We start from the raw sequence: 22,222 nt of genomic DNA, 5'->3' as shown, positions 1-22,222 counted from the left end.
CCGTTGGTTAACGCAGCTGTTGACCCATAATAAGCGCTGGGTCAATATAGCTGCTTGTCAATTCAGAAATGCAAAGTGCTGTGTTGCTGGTAATGGATATACAACAACCTTTGCCAGCCAACTGAAGTAAACGAGTGACAACCCACATGAAGGAATAAAGCGTCAGCCACGGAGTTTAGTGACCTGATATTAGTAGGCAGGCTAATTGAAAGTCACTGCTTAAATGGATAAGGAAAATAGGGGAAAAAAATTAAAAAGGAGTTATATATTTTAAAAAAATATACCAACACCTCCTGCCCTTTTGATTCCTGACATATTTTGCAATTAGTAAACTGGTTGAAAACAAAAGGCCCTATTAGATTTTCAATGTCAAATACAATTAAGTGGTTTTAAAGAACACACATGAAACGGAGAAAACTATAGTTTAAATGAACAAGAATAACACCTACTTTTGTTTTCTTGATTTTGCACCGTTAATTTGTGATCACTTAGAGGGGTTTTTTTTTATCATTACCATCTTTTCTCTTTTGCCTTTGATGATAAATTTTTCTAATCAAGAAACCTGACACCCTCTAGTCTTCTCTGAGATCTTCAGCAGGTTTTTTCCCCACACTTAAATGCCCATTTTGATACAAGATTGGATGGAAAATACTTCAAGAAAATAAGATGATATTTTAACATTTCTCTCTCTCTCCAGCTTTCACTTATTGGTTTAAAATGTTCGATTTCTTGCTCTTTCCTTGAAAATTGCACTCAACACAGTGCCTAGGCTTCTTTCAGTCTTCCTTTATAGTTAGAACATCATGTACCAAAGTGGCCAACTGTGATTTAGTAAGGACAATGCTGAGCTGAAAGAGCTACCGTGTGTATTGCACTCTGCATTCAAGTTAGTTGCTCGGAGTGTTAACAGAGTAGTAAGTGTGGGCCCCATACATACACAGGGGTAGGGAAGGAATTCCGCTTTGATATACCTGGCACAGAGGGAGGTACTTAGCAAATACTGTGGAAGAAATGAAGGGAAAAGGAAAATGGTTTAATACCACTGTTTTTAATGCATTCTTTTTGAATCCCATAATCAGATGACGTTAGAAACAATGCAAACTTCATTCTCTCTCCAAGCCAAAGCAGTGCTTTCAGATGAAAAGGTAGTTTGGTTTCCATTTAATTGTAGTCCCTGGTGTCTCTCATGAGATTACTGATCTCAGGCCCTAGATCAGTGGTCCTTCACCTGGTTGCACATTGGATTCACCCGGGGAGCTTTTAAAAAACACTGACGCTCAGACCTCAGCCCTGGAACAACTAGCTCAGAACGCAAGGGGGAATGCAGGGGATGGGCACTTGCAAGGGCTCCCATGTAGTTCCAGTGGGTAGTCTGAGAAGAGAACTGCTGTCCTGCATATTACCTGTACTGGAGATACTTTTAGAACCATGGACTCAGAGCCCTCCAACCTGGCTCGAGATCAAGGAATTTACGCTAATCAAAAAAGCCTGAGAAGATTTCTTGAGAATCACTGTGAGGAAGATGCTTGCTTGTTCAAGCAAGTTACTGCAAGGTTAGGATAGGATATATTTTCATTAACATAAATACAGGGCAGGGTTAAACCTAACTTGCATTTTGGATTTTTGTTCTTTTTGTTGAACTGTAATCTACACACCAAAAGTGCACAAATAATGAGTGTATAGCTTGATGCACAAAGTGAACATATCTCTGTAATCAGCACCCAGAACAAGGAACAGAACTTTACCAGCCTCCCAGAAGCCTGCCCTTGTTCTCCTCCCATTATTCCCCAACTTCCACCTAAGGAACACAACAGAATTGCCTTAAAGACACACACACACAACTTTATGTGCATAGAATCATACAGTTTGCATTCTCTTCTCTTTGGTTCCTTTTGCTCAACATTATGTTTGTAAGATTCATGCACGTTGTTGCAGGTAGTGGGAGTTTGTTTATTCTCACTGCCATAAAGTATTTCACTGAATGAATATATCATAATCTAGCCATTCTATGGATGAAGGGCATTTAAATGGTTTCCAGCTTTTTGGCTATTAAGAATGGTGCTGCTACCTGCATTCTTGTACACACCTCTGAAGTACGTATGTGTACATCTCTGTTGATTTCCATTACCTAGAAGTGGAAATGGTGGGTCACGGGGCATGCAAATGTTCAGCTTTAGTAGGACCTGCCAAACTGTTTCCAAAGTGGCTGATTTTCAACTGACTTTCTTTTGAACTACTTTGACAACACAGTCTTTTAATTTAGCTTTCTAAGATTGCTGTATGGCGATAACCAGTCTTCTCTCGCCTGGCCTCATCTGAAGGGACAGAGAAGAAGTTAGCTAAAACTATCTTGGTATCAACTTGAAAATAAATATAACTTGTCCCTGAATTAAATTCCTTGGGGTGTGAAGAGTTGGGCTCACGACCCTAGAGATTAGCCACAGCAAAATCTTAAACTCAAGTGATCTTCCTTGTACAACCTAGAACATTCAAGGCCTGCCTTCTCACATCAACTGGTATAAACTCATAAAAGTCAAATTCATTTGGTTTAAGCCTGAATAGTATCAAACCAGGAAGGAAAATAGGCTGCCCCCAAACCCAAAACGTACTCCAAAAGTATTTTTTGATCATTAAACAAACATTCTTCCTCTTTTATGAGCACAAATAAACCAGCACTGACTATAACTTTAAAATACAATGATGGTGTATTCAACCCCACTACTTTGCAAAAGATGAAGATAGAATTTACTCTAGGCATCGCAGCATAAAGCAGATTCAGAACTCTAAACCCTGCCGGCACTGACAGAGACCATGGAGTACCATGGATAGAATTTCAATTCCTCAGGCCCACTCTCAAGAGTTCTCCACATGCTCCTCAACTGCCAGCCTGGCCACAGCCCCACCCCGCTCCTTCCCACCTTCTGTTCCAGGCGGGCAGGCCGCGTGCTCCCTCCCTCCTCTGTGCCCTGGCCCAGGCAATTCTGCCCTCCCTTTCAGGCCCATCCTTTCAGCCTTGCCTAAAGACCCAACTCAGTTTCTACCTACCTCACCAGACCTCAAAGTCATTGCAGTTTCTGGGAAGCCTTCGTGCCTCCATGCTTCGGTGTGCCCACTTTGTGCCTGACAAACCTAGTCACCTCTCCTCTAGAATCCCATGGCTCACCACACCCCTCCAGCCCAGAGAACACACTCCAGTCGTCCTTACCGTCCTTACCGGTGTGACCACCCTCCCGTCTCCTAGGATGTGAACTCCTGAGGGCAGGGATTGTGTGTAGTCCCCTGTGCACTGTGGGTGCCGAGGCCAGAGCCGGGCATGCGGTTGGCCCTCAAGGAAGGTTTGTGGAAGGAAGGGATTCATGGAACCCATCTCCCACCTCTCACTGAGCCTCAACATATGACCTAATGACACAACACTAGTCCCTTGAAATGATTTCTAACATTTCCTGTGTATATCTCCCCATGGCAGACTGGCTCTGGGGTCAGACTGAATCTGGTCTGAAAGTCAGTTCTGCCACTTAAAGGACTGGGTGACCTTGGACACAATGCTTAACCTATTTACACATCGATTTCTTCGTCTATAAAATGAGGCTAATAAACCTCTCAGGAATGTTGTAAAGATAACGAACTAATATGTATATGTCAATCCCAATCTCCCAATTTATCCCTCCCCCCCCTTATCTCCTGGTAACCATAAGTTTGTTTTCTACATCCATGACTCTACTTCTGTTTTGTAAATAAGTTCATTTGTACCTGTTTTTTTAGATGCCATATATAAGCGATATCATATATTTGACTTTCTGTGTCTGACTTGCTTCACTCAGTATGATAATCTCTAGGTCCACCCATGTTGCTGCAAATGGCATTATTGCATTCTTTTTTTAGGGCTGAGTAATATTCCATCTCTCTCACACACACATACATACCACTTATACACACTACTATATGTAAAATAGATAACTAATAAGAACCTGCTGTATAGCACAGGGAACTCTACTCAATACTATGTAATGGCCTATATGCAAAAAGAATGTAAAAAAAAGTGGATATATGCATATGTATAACTGATTCACTTTGCTATACACCTGAAACTAACACAACATTATAAATCAACTATACTCCAATAGGGACTTCCCTGGTGGTACAGTGGTTAAGAATCCGCCTGCCAATGCAGGGGACACGGGTTCGATCCCTGGACCGGGAAGATCTCACATGCCACGGAGCAACTAAGCCCGTGTGCCACAACTACTGAGCCCGCGTGCCACAACTACTGAAGCCCGAGAGCCTAGAGCCTGTGCTCCACAACGAGAAGCCACCGCAGTGAGAAGCCCACACACAGCAACGAAGAGTAGCCCCTGCTCACCACACCTAGAGAAAGCCTGCACGCAGCAACGAAGACCCAACACAGCCTAAATAAATAAAAAATAAATAAATAAATAAATGTTCCTTTAAAAAAGAAATAGCTTAAAAAAAAAACCTGCTATCTCTACTGTTTTAGTTAACATATGCCTTTAGAATTCCAGTACCCCTCAATTTCCATACACCTTTAAGCCTTATATAAATTACTAGTCTTGATTACAAAAAGACTGAGATACGCTTTCTTGTTTTTCCTGCCACTCAATAAAATTGGTTTTCTACCCATTTTATTTGCCATATCTATATTAACTTAGCTTTTTTTTGGCAAATAGAGAACAACAGAGGGTGAAAAAAATACTGGATTGCCAACTCCACTGTACTTCTTTGCAAAGGAAATTATTTCCTTAGGCTACAGAAATAACTTATTTGGATTACTTCAATTAGTTCTAATACAAAACATTGCCACCACTTCATTAATCAGCCGCTTGTGAGGGTTACTTTTCCAAGAAGTCTTTTTGGTAATTTGATTAGGAAGAATGGTAGTGCACATTATCATCTGATTCAGTATGTCCATCAAGTAGACAATTTACAGTGAGTTCTTGATAACGATGGGCTTATTTAAAAAACACACACACACAGCAATTTCTTCATTTTAGAATCCTAGCCCTATTTTTTTTTTTTGGTAAAGATGAAGTTATTTTTCAATGTCTTCAGCAGCACACGGTGCTGAATAAGCATCAGGAACTATTTCAGTGCTTTAAGAGGCATTTCACTCTTTGCCTCTCCCCACAGACAACACCCCCCCAACGAATGATGCAGTAATTAAAACCTAATTATTATCTTCATTTTAAACAAAACCTAAAGTGAATACCAATTAATAACAACATACTAATGAGCATCTGCTGTGATGAAATTGAATATGAATGTGCTGCAAATTTCGGGTAATTTATTTTTTTTAGGGAAGTGCCACTGGTCGCATTCTGCTGTTAGAAGATTATATAGAATGTACACCATTTTCTATCAAGTCATTCTGCACATGGCAATTTCCATCTTAGGAGACAGGGCTGGCTTTAACGCTGCAGATGTTGAAATACCCAAATACTGGCCATGAGGTCCTCACTGGGACTGGGGACAATTCTAGGATTCTACCTTGAATTTACTGCCCTTCCTTCAGAAGTTTTCCTTTTTTAAATGTCATATTTTCTAGGTTAACCCCATGCCAAAAACCAAACAAAAACCCCAAAAGATTTCAATTTGCCCCCATCCTACATATAATCATGTATTAACATCAGAATGAGAAATGTAAATACAAATTTCTAACCAGAAGAAATAATATAAAAATAAAGGTTTGTAAGTCACCTTGGATTCCACTGGAACCATAAGATGGCCTAGAAACATTTATGCAAGTAGGAGAAACCCTTGATATCTGGAAGTACTAAAGTAGTCAACTATGTTCAGATTCATTGAAGTCATTAACATCACCATACCACGAAGCAGAACGTGGAGACAGAATGAGGTTCTCTAGATTACAGCTTCAATCTCCATATCTATAGTATGGACAAGTAGCACTAGATCAGTGTTTTTCAAGTATGTTCCGTCCACATGCCTCAGAGGCTTCTCCAAATGTTTCATTCTGATTTCACTGATTATATATTCATTGTAAAAAATTCAAAACAGGCATATTCACATGTACTACCTCCCAAATTTTAAGACATGTAAGATCCCAACATATTAACTGGTGTTCTCACTGACAAATGAAAAAAAAAACAGTTATAAAGTTAAAAGACACCTATATTGATACAAATCTTATTTATCTTTTTTATAGTCGGGGATTCTGCATGAAATCTTATTTGGAAAAAAATGGTTTCCTAGATTAGACCAGTTTCTAGGGTTTCTTTCTAGATCTAAACTAGACTGAAAACTACTTTGACTTTGTTTCCCTGGCACATTCGCCTAATATATCTAATCTGGCTAAAATAAAACTCCTCTACCACTTCCCAACCCACCGCCCCCCCCCACAAAAACAGGCAAAATCGACATCTAGAATGTTTGGTCAGCTTTCTAATACCTTAATAACTGGCCCCTAAGGGTCTATGATGAGCAATATCAACAGTCACTAAAATAAATGCACACGGCTACTGTAAATAAATTGATGCAACATTTAGGATGAAATCTTAACCTTGTAATTTGACCTGGACGTTAAGGCGAACTCTGGCTTAGGTGACGTCTCAGAACACGTTCTACCTCAGATGGAGAACTAGGACAAGGCTGTTATGGCCGACCCAAGGCAAGCCAAAGTCAGCCTCCCTTCACACCACTAGTCACTGTGCTCTGCTGTCCATTCATTGAACAAATTGAGCATCTACTGCATGCCAGGCACTGTTCTAGCTGCTAAAGCTATACCAGAGAATGAGAGAAACAGGATAAGATTGCAGGAGCATATAGCCCGGTGTGGGTGTGTCTTTTCCAACACTGCATTGCAGTCAAATGTGGATATTTCCATTTATCTACTCCCTTCTCATGGAAGCCACTCTCCCTAACTTTTTATAAATTTTTTTTTTAAGTTTTTCATTTTTGGCTGCGTTGGGTCTTCATTGCTGCGCTCATGCTTTCTCTAGTTGCGGTGAGCGGGGGCTACTCTTTGTTGCAGTGTGCGGGCTTCTCACTGCGGTGGCTTCTCTTGTGGAGCACGGGCTCTAGGCACACGGGCTCAGTAGTTGTGGCTCACGGGCTTAGATGCTCCGCGGCATGTGGGATCTTCCCGGACCAGGGCTCAAACCCGTGTCCCCTGCACTGGCAGGCGGATTCTTAACCACTGCACCACCAGGGAAGCCCTCTCCCTAACTTTTTAATGGCATGTTTACCTTCCATTTCCTAACAGAATTATTTGCGTGTTTTAATTTCTATGCTACACTGAGAGGTCTCAGATGATCATATTCAATTTTAAATTCATGTCCCTTGCACTTGTATGTTAGGCTTTTCAAAGCATTTGATCTTCACAACAGCTCTGTCACATAGGAGGGAAACTAGAATTATCTTCCCTATTTGACAGAGCTCATCAAGGTGAAGTCACCTGTTCATGATCCCAGATCTGGTCAGTGAAGGGGGCAGTAATGGCCAGTTTGAAAACCTCCTAGAAAAACTGATGGAGTCAAAATTAGAATGATGGTTCGTGGCTAGAATCAAGGTTTTTTATTGCCAAATGGCATCTTATATCTTGGCCTGAATGCTGGTGTAGGATTAATTGAGGTACAATTTTAAAGTACATACATGCATGCTATTTAAAGTGGACAGAGATTTCCTGAATGCTATCGATGTGTTAAATCGCACTACGCTAAAGGAGAGGCTTGATGAAATTTAGCATGACGTACTAATATCCATTTGACACTTTCTAGTTTTCAGCTCCATCTCCCCTGCATTATGCTTTCTCCCATTTGATCTTCAATAAATGAACTAGCTACTCTGATTATCCTCATTTTACAGATAAGGAAGCTGAGACTCAAAGAGGTTATGGGACTTGCCCTAGGTCATGCAGCTAGTAAGGGGCAGAACCAAGACTTGATCCCAGGTTTTCAGTGTCCAAGCCCCTTGATCTTTGTAATATGCCACTTTTCATTCATGCACTTTCAACAATGTCATTCTGCGTGTTAATCGGTTCTTTTGTGGATAGTTTTCAACCTGAAATACTTGCTTAGTGCACCAGAGAAGCAGTCTATTATAGGCACCTGGTACCTTGCTCACGCAGTTAGGCTATGGCAATGCCATGACTAGGGCACAGCCCACCGTGAGTCGAAGTGGCTGGAGCACAGGGCCAAAGTGAAGGGCATTGGCCTGGGGGCTAGAGGTGGAGGCTGCAAGGAGAAACTGGCCAAGCCAAATAAAAAGCTTTCCAATGTGTATCATGGTTGCACTGGGGACACAATGTCTGTTTCTAACAATTTAATTATCTAACAATTTAATTTTCTAATTTTTGCTCACCTTCATTCTGAGAAGCACCTTTCAGAAACTGCGTCTCTGATCGGAAAGATGTCAAAATCTGAGTTCTTAAAAGTAAAGTTTATGTTCCACACAGATCTCTGTGCATACACTTGAGAAAAATTTCATCTGGACACAGAAATTCCTATTAGAACGTAAAGAGCCTTTCCTTTCCTCTGTCTAACAAATGGAAAAACTAAGGCTCAGAGAGATCAAGTAACCTCTCTTCCCATTTATAAATGGGGGGGGGGGGAGAAACTCCACCTCAACGCACTGTTATGAGGATTAAATGAGATAATATGTGTGAAACACTTAGTATAGTACCTGACATACGAGTGGTAAGTAATTGGAAGTGAGTCTTGTAACTTTTTATTAGCTATGAATACTTGCCTTTGGGAAGTTTCCTGAAATAAACCAAATAGGCACCTGCAAGAACTTGATCTTTTTTTTTTCTTTTTTAATTTTGGTGAACTTCATTCAAGAGCCAAGGCCAAACAATATACTCTTATAATTCTGAGTAAAAGTCTTTGATTATGTAAGCAAATTTAAAAAAAACAACAACGATGGAGTGGTAAGATTTCAGTACCAATCACTATAAACAAAGACTTGACTTGATTTCTACCTCTCCAATAGGCTGAAAGAGGACAAAATATTTCCTCACTTTTAATCTCTTCGTAGCTAATATAGCAGTTCTGTTTAAGGTACTGTAACCTCCTTAAGGATAGAGATCCTATCATAAATATCTCAGGACTCCCAAGATCCTGGCATAGGGAGGATGAAGACGCCAACAACATAAGCTCTTTAGAAGAAAGGTGCTAAGTAAAGCCAAGGTATTTTAAACTGTTAAATGTGAAAATATGAAATGAGGCAAGTACAGTGTGGTTGTTAAGAGCACAGACTCTAGAACCAGTCTGAATTCAAATCCTGGCTCTACCACTTAGTAGATACGTGATCTTGGGCAAGGCATCTAACCACATTCTCCATTTCCTCATCTGTAAAAGAAGGATGACAACAGTGCCTCATAGGATTATGGTGCAGATTAAGAGTTTAAATAGAGAAAATGCCTACAACAGTGCCCGAAACAGTAGGTAGCATGTTTGCTTTAAAACTTTTTTTGGTTAAATGTGGCTACAAAAAACACTTAATGTATCTTGATACTCTGTTTTGTTCTACTGTCTCTGTATGTCAGCCTATAACGAGGTTATACACCTTATAAGCTATTAGAAGACAGAAATTGTAGCTATGAATGTAGTTTTAAAATGATTGACAGCGTCACAGAATACCACAGGCTCACATATATAATGATGCTGAGGAATATTCAAGAAATGGTGGGGTGTTTTTTGTTTTGTTTGTTGTTAGGGGAGGTCAGTTACTACTTTAACAGAAAGTGAAGAGGTAGATTTTGGAGAGGGCTTGGCTGACTCCTTTCCATCTTGCTTTTTGGCATAAGGTCTTATATTAATGATAAAGGGTAAATACACCAAACAGTGGATAACTGTGTGGCTTCTGCAGTCAGACAGGCTCTCCTTCAAATCCTGGCTCTGACATTTATCGTAGGCAGAGTCCTAGGATGAGTCAACCTCTCCAAGCCTCAGTTTCCTCATCTGTAAAACACCCATGCAAGTTTTGGGAGGATTAAATCGGATAATGCATATAAAGTATCTGGCACAAGTGTACTGTCTGGCACATGGTAAGCACTCAGTTCACCTTAGCTATCATTTAAGCGTTATACTCGGTAATACTCTTGCCTTGATTCTAAGACACCTATCATCGCATTTGAATGTTTCTGAAACAAAGATTTTTCTTATAACTGCTGTCTTTGCTAACAATTTTCTTCTCCCCTGAAAGGCTGTTACTAAATCAGTGGTGTGTCTTATAATTGATGTTATAAACGGATTTAACATTTATGCCTCCCTTGTTCTCCTAGTTCATTAGTTAAGACTCAGTTCTTGATACTATTCAGTTCTACTGGTCAGACTACGTTAGGTTGTTATACTGTTCTAGTCAGCTCAGTCAATGAAATAAATCCATATAACTTATACCTAACATGGCCACTAGGCTTTAAGGCCACAGACTCCCCATCCTAAGCAGCCACCATCAAAATACAAGATAAGAATTAAATTCTCTTACTGATAATTTACTGGAGTCCAATGGTTTGGATGTCCTACAGGAAATTTCAGGTAGCTATTAACATAATTTAGTTACTGAAACTCATTACACATCCAAACGACTCATGGTAGATAGATGTCTTATGATTTTCCTCCATGTTTTGTACGAGAAGTTATTCAGTAACAAGTCACTGTAGTTATACTTTTCCAATGTCAGTAAATTAATTTTCACAACGAAAAAAAAGTAACAAAAGGAAGGGTATTAATGTACATGCACATGTAATTCACTAATTCCTCATCTGAATTCTTCCAACTTGCCAGAATTATATTAGCACTGCAAAAACAGAGCCAACAAAAACTAGTTTGGCTGCTCTTTGCCCTTTCTTTCTATAGTGCATTAGAAATTACAGTATTAGACACTTGTTTAATTAGAAACTAGCCTTGCTTGTATTCAAGACCCAGTCTTTCCTACTGAAAGCTTACCTAGGCCACCTTCTACTTACAATAGGAAACCAAACCATTCTATACAGAGGTGTTAAAACAAGCAAAACACAAACTGGCTAATGGACTTTCCTTGGAATAAAATGCACAGGCATGAACGTGTTCTCTCCTGACTACTTTCACCTAAAAAGGAAGGAAACAGTAATTTCCTGTAACTTTTTTTAACAAAGATTTGAGACCTAGGAAATTATATGTGGAAAAATCAGAAAAACAGAAACAAAAATCCTGCCCAGGCTCTATACATCTAGGTCTCAAAGCATGGGATGCCCTTTGATAATATATCCCACTAACGCTCTCTCTCCCCTTTTAAAAACTGTCCTCAGGTACCTGGGATAGGCTTCATCCCAGCCGCAACAGATTTAGGTCCTATTCCACTGTTTTTCGGTCTTATCTCCCATGCTCTATCATACTCTATCTGGCGTTTGCACAGAAAGTTCAAGGATCAACAATGAACCATTCCTTAGTTCCTAAGCCTACATTATACCTGCATCTTATTGGATTCCTTGGCAGGTTGCATCGACATGAAAAAGTGTCTCGTTTCTTCTGCATTCCTCCTGGCTCCACTTGTTCTGTAATCCTCAATGACTGTAACCGAAGTGTCTCAATTTGAGCTCCAGCAGGTCTGTTTCTCTCAAATCGTTTGTCACCGCTCACCTATCTCACTTGAGTCACCACCACCTTGGATATACACACTGTGGTGCTCAATTATTTGGATGCAGTTAGTCCGCTTCCTTGTTCTTCCTCTTTCCTGCCTTGGGCCACTTCACTTCTCAGCCGTTTTTCAACCAGCAAAGTGAGAAAAAGTAACACACCTTCCTGAAATATGGTACTGGCATATAGCAGGTATTCAATAAACACTGTTCCAATATTGAGTAAGTAAAGCATGAAATCAGGCAAATGTTTTTTTTTTTTAGCAATAATCTAAATAAAGGCTCAGAGGGACAAGTGGAGATGACTGGTTAAAAATTCAAGTTCTTGTTATTTGTGACTTTCATCTTTCCAGATGAGTGGTTTTCAAACATTTTCTCAGTAATAGAACCTATTGTTATAGATGAACTTTAATAGAGGAACCTCATAAATAAAACAGGTAATAGTGGAAATACTCCAGGGGTACCTTTGGATAAGGTCAGGGGCCTCACCCATAGAACACAACTTCAAACTCTTCTTAATTCTAACAAAATCCCACGAGGTATATGCAGAATGTAGGAGCTAGAGCCCTATGTTCTCCAAATAGGCCCATTAGTTTTGTGAAGAAATGAAAAGGGCAAATTGGTACATCAATCAGCTGAAGATGAGGATGTTAATTTGCTAAGCCTAATATGGAACGGTGTAAATCACAGCCATTATAAAATAAAAGGAAAGAAAACATCTTTATTGGAATATTGTTCCCCTTTAGAGCTGGCATAAGTGGGCAGAAGCCTGGAGGCAGCTTGAGCATTCAGTCATACACAGGCCTGTGGGAGGTCCCACCCACCAATATTACTCCACCCTAATCTATTTCACCTCACTCAGACACACTGTTTAACAGTTGTGAATGTAAAATAACCTTAACCAGTAATTTCAAACCAGGAGAACAAAAGGAACATGATTGAAACTAATTTACATTTTCAATTATCATTACAAAATTTAGAATTTGTGCTCTTATTTTTGTGGTCTGTTTGTTTTTAAATGATCACCTTTAACTGACAGGAAGGGGTACGTGTGAAAGGGGTTCCAGAATGCTGGCTAGATAAAAACAAACCAGGACTGAGATTCTCTTTTCTCCATGATGGCTGTGTTCCCCCCTCAATAAATAAGACAGAAGAATGGTAACTATAAGCAAATACATGTCTATACTGCATAAAAGAATGCAGAGCTTCCTGAACTCTACCATTGTTTTTAAAAACAAAAATCACCCTGCTCTAAAATCCCGAATTTCCCATTCAAAACTCTGTCATGTTTTCAAGGCTTTACTTTCTTATTTAAATGGTTAGAACCTGCATGAGTGGCCTGACACTCTGATGCCCAAACCTATCCCATCTATTTCTTAAAATCTGGGCTTAGTAAAGACCTCCCTTTGTTTTTACTTTAGCAATGAGAATATTAATGTTTTGTTCCTTAAAAGAGATTTTTGTCATAGTTGAATATTTTCTCCTTGAGTAGATTTCTTGACAAAAAGCTTAGCAGGGGCTCCCAATCACACATCTATTTAGGTGGGCTGTGTTTTCAAGGTGGCAGCTTTGGAACTTACCTCATGTAACCTCAATGCCGGACATTTAATTCATCTAATTTCTTTGCGTAAAAGGCGGTCTTTTTGCTCTATGTCTCCACATATACCCTTGTATCTGAAAAGATTTATCCTTGAAGCACAGTTATATCTTTTTATCACCAGGCCACAGAAATTTGATTTTCTTTAATTTTTAAAAAATTAATTAATTAAAAAAATTTTTGGCTGCGTTGGGCCTCCACTGCTGCACGCGGGCTTTCTCTAGTTGTGGTGAGCGGGGACTACTCTTCCTTGCGGTGCGCAGGCTTCTCATTGCGGTGGATTCTCCTGTTGCAGAGCACGGGCTCTAGGCATGTGGGCTTCAGTAGTTGTGGCACATGGGCTCAGTAGTTATGGCTCGTAGGCTCTAGAGTGCAGGCTCAGTAGTTGTGGCACACGGGCTTAGCTGCTCCGCAGCATGTGGGATCTTCCCAGACCAGGGCTCAAACCCATATCCCCTGCACTGGCAGGCGGATTCTTAACCACTGCGCCACCAGGGAAGTCCCCTGATTTTCTTTAACTTTACCTTTAAAAATTTCACAGTAAGATTGATTTGGGAGAGGGGTACAGTTCTATGACTTTTAGCACATGTAACACACATGACAATCAGGATACACAACAGTTCCATCACCCCCCAAACTCCCCTTTGCTGTCCCTTTGTATTCAGACCATTCTCTAATCCATGACAACCACTGATCATTCTAGTTCTGAAATTTCAAGAATGCCATATAAATGGAATTAAACAGTATGTAGTCTTTTGAGTCTGGCTTTTTTTCACTCAGCATAATGCCTTTGAGAGCCATCCAAGTTGTTGGGTGTATCAGTAGTCTGTTCCTTTTTATTGTTGAGTAATACTCCATGGTATGAAAGCACCACAGTTTATTCATTCACCCATTGAAGTGTGTTTGAGTTGTTTCCAGTTTTGGGCTATTATGAATTCAGTTACTTAGCAACATTTCTGTACACGTTTTTATATGGGTATAAATTCTCATTTCTCTAGGGTAAATACCCAAGAGGATTGCTAGGTCATATGGAAAGTGTATATTGATCTTTATGAGAAATTGTCAAACTGTATTCCAGACTGGAGGCACCATTTTACATTCCCACCAGCAAAACAAGTACGAAAGTTCCTGTTGTTCCACATCCTCACAAGCACTTGGTATTGTCAGTATTTTGTATTTTAACCATTGCAATAAGTGTGGAGTGGTATCTTGTCAGGGTTTCAATTTGCATTTCCCTGATGCTAATAATGAAACAACTTTTCACATTCTTATTTGTCATCTTTATGTCCTCTTTGGTAAAGAACCTGTTCAAGTCTTTTGTTTATTTTTAAATTGGATTGGTTGTCTTTTTTTTTTTTACTGAGTGTTTTGAGAGTTCTTTACATATACTGGATACAGGTCCTTCGTTGGATAGGTGATTTGTAAACATTTCCTCCTAGTTTGTGGCTTGTCATTTCTTTCCCTTAGCAGTGTCTTTTCCAAAGCAAAGGTTTTTATCTTGCCAAGATTTTTCCTTTTTTTAATGAATCATGATTTTGATCTCATGTCTAAGAACTCTTCACCTAGCCCTAGGTCATGAAGAGTTTCTCTTACGTATTACTTCTTAAAGCTTTATAGTTTTATTGATACATTTAGACCTATGATATATTTTTTAAATTCCTGTATAAGGTAAGAGCTTTAGCTCAAAGTTTATTTTTTCTGCATATGGATGCCCAACTTTTCCAACATTACATGTTGAAAGGGCTATTCATTCTTCATTAAATTGCTTTTGCATCACTGTCAAAAATCAAATAGCCACACTTGTTTGAGTCTATTATTTCTATTCTCTTCCATGGGTCTAGGTTTCTATCTTTTTGCCAATTACACACTGTTCATTACTATAGCTTTATTTTAAGTCTTACAATTGATTATTAATTCCTCCAACTTTATTTTTTTTCAATTATGAATTTACTTAACAGATATAGGACTATTGAGGTTATCTATTTCATCTTGGATGAATTTTTATAGTTTTTGATTTTTGAGGAATTGGTCCGCTATCCTTAAATTGTCAAATATGTTTAGTATTCCCTTATTATGCTTTTAAAGTCTGTGGAGGTCTAGCATTCTGGATATTACTAATTTGTACCTTTTCTCTTTTTATCTCTGTCAGTGTTGCTGGAGGTTTATCAATTTTATTGATCTTTTCAAATATTCAGATTTTGGTTTCACTGAGTTTTTCTATACTTTCAATTTAATTGATTTATCTTCACTATTTCCTTCCTTCTGTTTGCTTTGGGTTTATTGTGCCCTGCTTTTCAAAAAAATTTTCTTAAAGTGGAAACTCAGATTACTGATTTGAGACCTTTCTTTTTTTTGTAATACAAACATTTAATGCTATCAATTTCCCTCTAAGCACTGCTTTAGGTGCATCATCCTACTGTGTTCATTTTTTTACTTTCTCCCTTTGATCCTCACCTGATTCTGACAGCATGATTATTTAATAGTTAACTGTCAAATTAACTGACTTATATTACCAACTGGGTCAATATACAATCCCTTGGCACTTGCTACTTGAGTATTTTACAGATTTTGTATGTGTCCATGATGCATAAATAATGGTATAAGCATTCAAATATCGGTAATTGGCCTACTTTGTATTATGGTAGGCATCACAGTATATATTGTCTCAATCACTGCTTGATATGTTGTATTTTCATTTTCACTCAGTTCAAAATATTTTCTAATTTTCCTTAAGACCTCCTTTTTGACCCATGTGTTATTTAGAATTGTGTTGTTTAATTTCCAAGAACTTGCAGATTTTCCGGTTATCTTTCTCTTACTGACTTCTAATTAATTTAATTCCATTATGGTTAGAGCATATACTTGGTATGATTTCAATTCTTTTAAGTTCATTAAAGTTCTTTTTATGACCCAGAATATAGTCTATCTTGTTGAATGTTCCATGTGCACTTGAAAAGAATGTGGATCGTGCTATTGTTGGGTGGGGTATACTATACATATCAATTAGATCCCATTGGTTGACAGTTCTTCTATATCCTTGCTGATTTTTTTTGATGTTATTAAGGATTTATTATTTTTAGTGTTATTTTTACTTTATATTATCTTTAATTTTTATGTTACTTTTTAGGTGTGATCAAGATTTGTAATAGTAGAATATTAGAAACAATGAAAAGCCTATAGAAGATGGTTAATTAATATGATATAATTTAAAATGATATTTAAAGAGTCTATAGGGCATACCTGAACTGTGACAAAGACTCTCAAAGTCTCTGTTTGAATTAGGAATACAACAGAGTCAAAAGATACATAAAGGGAGAAAGAAATTCCAAACTTCTTCTGGCTTGAGAAACCTCTCAAGTATTTCAGAAAGCAGAGATACCAGTTAAAATAATTATCAAAAGAGGGATAAATTTTTACTTGCTGATTTTTTATCCAATATTTCTATCAGTTACTGAGAGAGGAGTGATAAAAATTGCCAAGTATAATTATGAACTGTCTATTTCTCCTTTCAGTTCTGCCAGTTTTTGCTTCAGGTATTTTGAAGCACTGTTGTTAGGTGCACACAGATTTGGGGTTGTTATCTCTTCTTAGTGAATTAGCTCTTTTTTCATTATGTAAAATCCCTCTTTATCCCTAGCAATTTTCTTTGCTCTGAAGTCTAATTTTCTGCTATTAATATAGCAACTCTAACTTTCTTTTGATTAGTGTTTACATGGTATACGTTTTGCCATTTTCTACTTTTAACCGACCTATATCATTATATTTGAACTGAGTTTCTTGAAGACATTTTATAGTTGCATCATTTAAAAAAATACATTCTAATAATTTCTTTTAATTGGTGTATACACATTTAGACTATTTGCATTTAATGTAGTTATTGATATGTTTGGATTTGGGTCTACCATCTTATTATTTGTTTTCTGTTTGTTCTCTGTTTTTCCTTCCTCTTTCCCATTTCCTGCCCTCTTTTGGGTTATTCAAACGTTTTTAAATTATTTAATTAAATTAACTGTGGTTTTGACAACATCTCTTTGTAAAGTTCATCATTAAAGATGACAACGTAAGTACTTAATTTAGAATCAAAATTTTACCACTTTATGTAGAACATAAAAACCCACATAGGTCCCTTTTCCCTCCTCCATGTTGTAGTTTTCTCACATATTAGACCTACATACTCTGAAAACCTTAGCAGACAATGCTGCAATTTTTGCTTTCACCTATCAAATATATTTCAAATAACTCAAGAAGAGAAAAACAGTCTATTATGTATACCATTACTTTTTCTCTTCCTTCATTCTTGATGTTCCAAGTTTCCTTCCAGTATCATTTCCCTTTTCTCTGAATAACTTCCTTTATCAATTCTTTCAGAGCAGGTCTGCTGGCAATGAATTCCGTTAGTTTTCCCTCATCTGAAAATGTCTTTCTTTACCTTTACTCCTAAAGATTTTTTTGGGGCTAGATTAAAAAATCTGAGTCAGGGGGCTTCCCTGGTGGCGCAGTGGTTGAGAGTCTGCCTGCCAGTGCAGGGGACACGGGTTCGAGCCCTGGTCTGGGACGATACCACATGCCGCGGAACAACTGGGCCCGTGAGCCACAATTACTGAGCCTGCGCGTCTGGAGCCTGTGCTCCACAACAAGAGAGGCCGCGATAGTGAGAGGCCCGTGCACCGCGATGAAGAGTGGTCCCTGCTTGCCACAACTAGAGAAAGCCCTCGCACAGAAACGAAGACCCAACACAGCCATAAATAAAATAAATAAATAAATAAATATTTTAGGAAAAAAAAAATCTGAGTTGATAATTCTTTTCTTTTAGCACTTTAAAAACACTGTTCCACTTCCTCTGGCCTCCATGGTTTCTGATAAGAAACAGTCATCATTTGAATAATTTTCCCTTATAACACATCATTTTTCTCTGGCTGTTTTTAAGATTTCTGACCTTTTTTTTTTCTCCCCCCAACAGTTTGATTATGATGTGTTCAGGAGTGAATTTCTTTGGGTTTATCCTGTTTGGGATTCACTGAGCTTTGTGAATCTGTAAGTTTGTCTTTTGCCAAACTTGGGAAATTTTCACATTATTTCTTCAAATATTTTTTTCAGCCTGGTGCTCCTCCTCTTTTTTTTGGACTCCAATGATATGAATGTTAGACTTTCTATTATTGTCCCACAGGTCCCTGAGGCTCTGTTCTGCTCAACCCCTCTGTCTCTTTCTCTCTCTCCTTCATATGGGATAATTTCTACTGATCTATCTTCAAGTTCACTGGCTCTGTCCTGTGTCATCTCCATTCTGCTACTGAGCACACTCAGTGAGTTTTTAAACTTTGGTTACCATATTTTTTGGTTCTAATATATTTATTTGGCTCTTCTTTACATTTCCTATTTCTTTTGTCATATAACTGTAACATCAGTGTCACTTCAATGTTGACTTTTGGTTTTTTTTTTTCCTTCCCATTCAAGTTGGGCTTTTCCTGGTTCTTCTTATACCAGGTAATTTTGCATTGTATCCTGGACATTTTGAATAGTATGAGTCTATGGGTCTTACTTAAATCATATGGACAATGTTGATGTTTTTGTTTTAGCAGGCAACTGACTTCATTAGGTTTGGGTTGTGAGTTCCAACCCACTTTCTGTGGACTGTGGCCCTGATCTCAGTTCAGCTTTCAAAACTGTTGCAGCATTTTTTATATCTGTCCCATGTGTACACCACCCAGAAGTCAATCTGGGTTTTGGGTCATGGTCTTTTATTTCAGTTCTCAAAGTTTTTGGTATGCTGATTAGGCTCAGATCCTTTCCTTTCAGATTGGGGGATGAGCTCCAAAGCCCACAAACAACTTTATGGGGTCACTTTCCCTGAGGTTGTGTCTGTCTATGATCTCTATGGTACGTTCTAGTTCCCAGCAGCTAGCCAGAAAGCTTTACCGCCTTCCTTCCTTCCTTAAGGGGGGGGGGAGGGGGAGTAACTGAGTGTTTTGGCTCTTGGTGACTCCCACTGCAGCTTCTGTTGCCACCATAAGATCACTTGGGGGCTGGAGCATGAGAATGAAACAAAGAAAAAGAAAAAACCTGGGGGATTTCCACATTCTCTCTGGGTGTTAGGAGTTCCTTACTTGTCTAATCCATGTTCGTAACTTTGCTTAAGATCTGGATCAAAATTCTTACCTTGTAAGAAGCTTTACTTTACTAACTCTACCCTCTTTAGCACTGATGCATTAATTCTATAATATATTGTTACTTTTTCTTTTCTTTTCTTTTTCTTTTTTTGGCTGCACCTCACAGCATGTGGGATCTTAGTTTCCCTGGCCAGGGATTGAACCTGCGCCCCCTGCAGTGGAAGCAGGGAGTCTTAACCACTGGATCACCAGCGAAGTCCCTATTGTTACTTTTTAAGAACTTTTGTTTTGCTTCAAATGTCTGTGCTTGGTTCCTTATATTGAAGCTATGTAAGGGCAGAACCCATGGCTTCAAAACCTTTTTACTTGCCACACCCCAGACAAGCAGCCTGGAGAGAGACAATATTCAATAATTACCTGGTTCACAGATGTTCCAAATCAGTCTTTGTAAAAATAAGAAAAATTTTGCACATTATGAGGATGAGGACAGAACAATAAAGTAGGGGGAAAATAAGGTGCTAGTTAATAATAAAGATAAAACAAGGTACAGTTGGTTCCACTACAATGCTTATTTTGAAAATGAGAATTTATTCCAATGCCACTGACATACCAGGGAACAATGTGAACATAATGTGAATTATGTTCACATAATTCACATTATGCAGGATTTTATCTATAAGAAACACTAGGTGAATGCAGAAAACTGCACCCAGATGAAACAAGCCACAGAGGAATATATGTAACACACATGTACATACACCCCTCAACCCCTGCCCAGCTACCTCGGTTCACTGAGTGTGTTATGAGCTACACTCATCCACATCTGGTGTTTGTTATAATTTTCCTTCCAATTTCAGACAACCTTCCTTCCAGCACTTCACCATGACTCACAAGCTGCAACTCTTCTGATGTTCACTTTCACAACCAAACTTCAGGTCTTTTTCACGGTAAAATGCTGTATTTGTTGTAGTATTTATGTATTTCTTAGCTATTTAAGATATATAATATTACACCACTGTTTTCATTAGGTTCCTATATTCTTGTTTGTGTCACTGATGAAGTTTTTGTGTGCTGTGCTCCTAACCCCTGTGTTTTTCCCATAAACCATTTGGTCGTTATTGTGTGATTTTACATAACTTGATGATTTTTTGAAACACATGTATGGCGTTATAGGAGAGCTGAGTGCAAATGGAGAGGAGGGGAAGGAAGACTGGTGGAAGGACAAGGTGTAAGAATAAAAACAAAGAACAGGATATGGAGCACAATCCCAATGTTTTCTTAATTTCAAGATTTGCCCAAGACGATTTTCTTTGATCTATGATGATCCAAAAAGAAGAGCATAGTCTGACACCACTAAACTGGGGTCTGGCAGCTAACCAAACCAAAGATTAGTCTGCTCTAAAGATTTAACTTCAATCTACTGCTTCAGAGTAGAAGCGACACAGCTTCCTAAAGCTGGTTTCCCTAACAGAGCATCACCTAAATAAGACTCTCTAGGGAAAGAGTAGGAGAAGGTGCAGAAGAGACCCCACAAGAATGTCTTCTGCCTCCTCATCTCCAGCTATTCATATCCTACCGATCCTTCCACTCCTAGCTTACATCTCACCTTTTCTATACAATCATCTCAGCTTTGCCTTCTCTAACCACTTATGTACATGTTTAGACTAAAATTAGTATAGCAGTTGTTAATTACTTCCTGCCACCCCTTCAGCACACCTGCATACAGATGAACACACACCCATCTGAAACAATGGCTTGTTCCAGCTGTGATTCTCATGACTTTCGGGGATCTCTCCATAGGGGTAGGAGTGTGTGTCTGTGTGTGTGGTGTGTCTCTGGTCCAGTAATTTTGTTTCATCAGCTAGACTGTGAGCTTAAAGTGGAACACAAGTCATTTTCCCCTCAAAAGCCTGTTAAGAGCAAGGATAGTGCTATGCTGTGTGTGTGTGTGTGTGTGTGTGTGTGTGTGTGTGTGTGTGTGAGTCCAGAAGATCTTTTGTGTTTTTTGTATGGCAAAAGAGTCGGCCATTAAGTCTGTGTTTAGGAAGAACCAGTGATTTGGGTAAAGAATCTATGCATTTATTTACCTTGAAAATTATTTATTTTTAGGTGAGTAATTAAATGCATTAGAATTCAATTCAGAACCAACGGACTATAGGAAGGAAACCCTCTGCCTTTCACTCTATATAATAACATGGGGAAACAAAGATCTGACTAACAAATCCTACCAGTTCTGGCTTAAAAATGCATCTAGAATCTAACCACTTCTCACAAGCTGCCCTGCTATCCTGTTGGTCGAGCTGCCAGCATCTTTTGCCTGGATCACAGCAGTCAAAGTAGTTCACTTCAAGTCAGATCATAGCACTCCTCTGCTCAGAACTCCTCAATAGCTCCCCATCTCCCCCAGAATCGAAGTCAAAGTCCTCACAATGGTCTGTATGGCCCCTCAGAGTCGGTCTCCCCCCACCACCTTCCCTGTTACCACTCTCCCCACTGTTCGCTCATCTCTTGCCACACTGGCTCCTTGCAATTCCTTAGCCATGCCCAGCACCCTCCGATCTCAGACCCTTTATACTTTATACAAGGCCACATACCCTTGTGCCTGGTATGCTTTTCCTCCACATACCTGCATGACTCACTGCCTCACACCCTTATGGCCTTTTCTCAACATTGAGAACTTCCCTAACCACCCTATAGAGATTAGGAACCCCCAGCTGTCTCAGCCCTTTCCTCCTAACACAGCTAAATTTTTCTCCACAGTACCTGTCACCACTTACCCTGCCACAGAACTACTGGGTGTTCTGTCTTCCCATACTGGAAGGTCAGTTCCATGAGGACAGGGACTTAGTTTAGTTCCCTGCTATATCCCTAGTGGCTGCAACAATGTTGGCCCAGAGTAGGTGCTCCATAAATTTTTGTTGAATGAGTTTG

General features: G+C 39.0%; 1 protein-coding gene across 3 annotated transcripts in view; it reads right to left on the bottom strand.

Moving 5' to 3' along the window:
• The window catches only part of POLA1 (DNA polymerase alpha 1, catalytic subunit), a 292,398-nt gene that overhangs the window by 66,129 nt on the left and 204,047 nt on the right, over positions 1–22,222 (bottom strand). The gene's annotated exons all lie outside the window — the stretch shown is intronic.

The sequence above is a fragment of the Balaenoptera borealis genome (assembly GCF_965194805.1).
Source record: "Balaenoptera borealis genome assembly, chromosome: X".
In the NCBI taxonomy this organism is placed as follows: Eukaryota; Metazoa; Chordata; class Mammalia; order Artiodactyla; family Balaenopteridae; genus Balaenoptera; species Balaenoptera borealis.
The sequence above is the reverse complement of the archived record's forward strand: the minus strand, read 5'-3'. Positions and strand labels throughout refer to the sequence as shown.